This window comes from Marmota marmota, unplaced genomic scaffold (genome assembly GCF_001458135.2).
Source record: "Marmota marmota marmota unplaced genomic scaffold, marMar, whole genome shotgun sequence".
In the NCBI taxonomy this organism is placed as follows: domain Eukaryota; kingdom Metazoa; phylum Chordata; class Mammalia; order Rodentia; family Sciuridae; genus Marmota; species Marmota marmota.
In genome coordinates this window covers 5429069-5432717 of record NW_026000130.1, presented here as the reverse complement: position 1 = coordinate 5432717, position 3649 = coordinate 5429069, and the positions used below count along the sequence as shown (strand labels likewise).

General features: G+C 51.5%; 1 protein-coding gene across 1 annotated transcript in view; it reads right to left on the bottom strand.

Moving 5' to 3' along the window:
• Mvk (mevalonate kinase) overlaps positions 1–3649 on the bottom strand; it is a 24676-nt gene that overhangs the window by 5269 nt on the left and 15758 nt on the right. The window lies entirely within an intron of this gene.

Sequence of the window (3649 nt, the reverse complement as noted above, 5' to 3'; positions counted from 1 at the left end):
AAAAAAAAAAAAAAAAAAAAAAAAAAAAAAATCCCTGCATGAGACAGCAAGTGTTGGCATTTATGAATGTGTCCTCAGCACAGGGGACGCTGAGCCAGACTGTGAGCCAGAAGTTGGGCCGGTATTTGCTGCTCGCTGTGTTCCGCATTTAAAAAAAAAAAAAAAAATACTGTATCCTCACTGTGTGCCAGGCACAGTGCTAAGTCCATTTTATGTGGATTTTTAAAAATATTTTTTAATGGTCGATGGACCTTTACTTTATTCATTTATTCATATGCGATGCTGAGGATCGAACCCAGTGCCTCAAACATGCAAGGCAAGCGCTCTGCCCCTGAGCCCCAGCCCAGCCCTGATGGGTTTCCAACCTCCCTGTTTTCTGTGGGATTATCCATAACATAGCATTGAGGAGCGCCAGGCCAGGCTCCGCGCCAAGCACTTCAGAGAAACCGAGCCGCAACAACCAGGAGCAGGTCCTGTGCCACACCCACTGTGCGCACAGGGAAGCGGGCTCTGGGGACGAAGCGGCACAGCGGGAGCTTGAACCCACGCCGTCTGCCTGTCGAGTGTGACATCGCCTAACAGTACTGTCACCCTCAGGAGCTGGCTTCCCTACATCTTAGGGTAAGAGTGGAAGGGACACAGGGTTTGCTCTGCTGACCAGTATTCCTGGAGCAATAAGATGTGGACCCTCAGCCGAGCCACGGAGAGGCCACCTGGAGACCCGAGAAGGCTTTGGCGCTGGCCCCACTGATTGAAGAGAACGGGGAGGGACGTGTGGGGTGGAGCGGGCAGAAGGCGGAGCAGTGCCCTCCCAACGTGCTGAAGGACTGTGTCCTTATGTCCCTGAGTTTTGGCTTCCCCGGGTGTAAAACAGGTAGTGCCCTGTCCTCGGGCTGCCATCTACAGAGCATCTGGAGGGTGCTGGGCACAGGTGAGGACAGCCGATGCTGCCCCCCACAGAGACCGAGGCGGCGGCCGAGCTTGGCCGAGCTTTCCCTAGCGGGGTGTGCCTGGAACCTGCCGCCCCCCTCCTCCCCGCGCACCTCTGCCTCCGACAGATGGCCAGGTACAGGTACAGGAAGGCCAGCACCGCCAGGTGCTCGGTGGCGGCCCAGTTCTCAGGGAAGTCTGCCACCTCCTTCAGCTTCTCCACTTGTTCTGCGACGGGCACCGTGACGTCACCTTGCTCTGTCAAACACAAACACAGGTGAGCCAGGGGCCTCAGGTGCCTTTATAAACAACATACAAGTAGTCACGGGAAGCAGAATAGGGACAGACATGTGTTCACAGTCCAGCAGCAGAGCCGAGTCTACCCACTGACCCGGAGCCTCGGGAGTGGGCAGGCTTGGGAATGGGTCCCAACTGTGCCATCCACTTGCTGTGTGGCCTTGAGCATGTGACTTACCTTCTCTGTACCTCAGTTGCTCTCAAGGGACCTCGTCAGAGGGTTGCCGTGGAGATAAAGTTGGGAAAGGTGTTGTGAAATTCTGAGCTCAGTGTTGGTTGGGCAAGAGGGAAAGGTGGGGTTGTAGGTTTTTCCCAGTGACAGTCAGGACCCTGGGCCACCTGACTGTGAGACCGAGGAGGCTGAGCGAGTCTGACCAGTTCATCTTTACAAATCCCTCTCTGGGCCTCAGGCTAAGTTCTAAGGCAGTCTCAAGTGGAGTTGGATGTGCCTGTGTTGGGAAACTTCGGGCATCTATTAAGTCTTGGCACAGGTGTGACAGAGGCCTAGATACTGCAGACTTCTGCATGGAGATACGACAGGCTTAGAGTTCAGGGAGACTGGATCTGAGTCCTCTCTATAGTGCTGACACATGGGGTGGCTCAGGCCATGGGACCTCCGAACTCCAATCCTCACGTCCATATAATGGGCATGAATAACACCACCCACTTCCAGGAGAGCTGGACAATTCCAGGACTTCCCAAGGTGGCAGAGGCTTGCAACCTCTTAGACATGTCTCCAAAGGGCTCAGACTCCTGTGTCTCCTTCTGAAGTCAATGGACAGCCCTGACCTACCCACCGAGCTCAGCAGCAGAGCCTCCAGCCCCGCTGGAGTTCACCGTCCCCCCAACCCCGTTTGCAGGGGCCTGGGAGGTGAAGTGACCTGCCAGGCTCACCTAGGAAGTCCGAGAGGTGCCTCTCCAGGCTGCTGCCACCTCATGCTACTGATTTACCAAAGCAGCAGCAGGTTCTCAGGGAATATGTCTGCCCTGGCTGGGTGGCCCTGGGCACCAGAGAAGGCAAGTCCCAGGTGCTATACTTGGCCATCTTCTGAGGCAAGCTCCAAGGCAGTGGCACTTAACTGAGGGTGCCCCTGGTATCACCCAGGGAACCCCTTTCAAAATATACACACGCAGCCCTTACCACCACTGACAACTCTTAAAAGGAGTCGCACAAGCCAGGAAGCCATCTATACTGGTAAAAATCACAGTAAGCATGTCCTCCCGTGATTCCAAGGCATGACAGTTTAAATTGGCTGCTGTAAGATTTTTTTATTTTTATTTTTTAAAAATTTTTGGTGGTGCTGATTGAACCCAGAGCTCTCCCACTGAGCTACTCACAGCCTGAAGACTTCCAACTCTTATTCCCTCTCCTATGGGAGCAGCTGTAGCTCCCCAGGGTTCAAGTACAGTCTGGAAGAAAGCCCAAGGGGATTCTCATTTGCCCAAGGCTTTCTGTGGAACGTCGCGGCCAACAATGAGACCTCGGCCCAGAAGAGAGACGCAGAGGGAGAGCAGAGACTAGCTCCAGCTCTGGGCAGGTGGCAGCTCCCCTGACCGAGGAAAACAAGCCACTACACGCTAGCTTGTGGGTGGACACAGCCTTCCCGTGTCGTCGAGAGCGACACCCTTGCTTATTGGCATGGAAAGATGATCCTGCTACACTGAAGGAAAAAACCCACACATTCCAGAAAAGTGGATAATGGACTGACCCGATTTTTTTAAAATATTTTTTTTAGTTGTCGATGGACCTTTTATTTATTTATATGCAGTGCTGAGGATCCAACCCAGTGCCTCACACATGCTAAGCAAGCACTTTACCACAGAGCCACAACCCCAGGCCAGACTCACCCAATTTTGGGTAAAAAACAAGGTCTCTCTCTCCCCCCCCCCCCCCGTCAATCTAAATATTTCAATATCAACAAAAAATAACTCAGAAGGATTAATACCAAATTGCTTAGAGTGGTTACTGGGAAAGAGAAAAGCAATAATGGGTGAATTTTTTTTGTCATCTGTCATTTTGTTAATTATGAGTATGAGCTTTGGGTTCAGACAGAGCTGGGTTCACTATTAGAAATAAACACAAGTTACTCTCATTGTTAATACTTTGTTCTTCTTTTTGCACTGTGGTTTGAGCTCGCGGCCTCATGCATGCTAAATACACAGTGCGCCACTGAGCTACACTCAGTCCTATTTTTAAGAATTTTAAATTGCCAGCCATGGTGGTGCACTCTACTCCTGTAATCCCAGCCACTCGGGAGGGTGAGGCAGGAGGACTGCAAGTTCAAAGCCAGCCTCAGCAACTTAGCAAGACCCTATCTCAAAATAAAAAATAAAAATGGGCTGGGGATGTGGCTCAGTGATTAAGCACCTATGGGTTCAATCCCTCGTACCAAAAAAAAAAAAAAAAAAAAAAAAAAAAAAA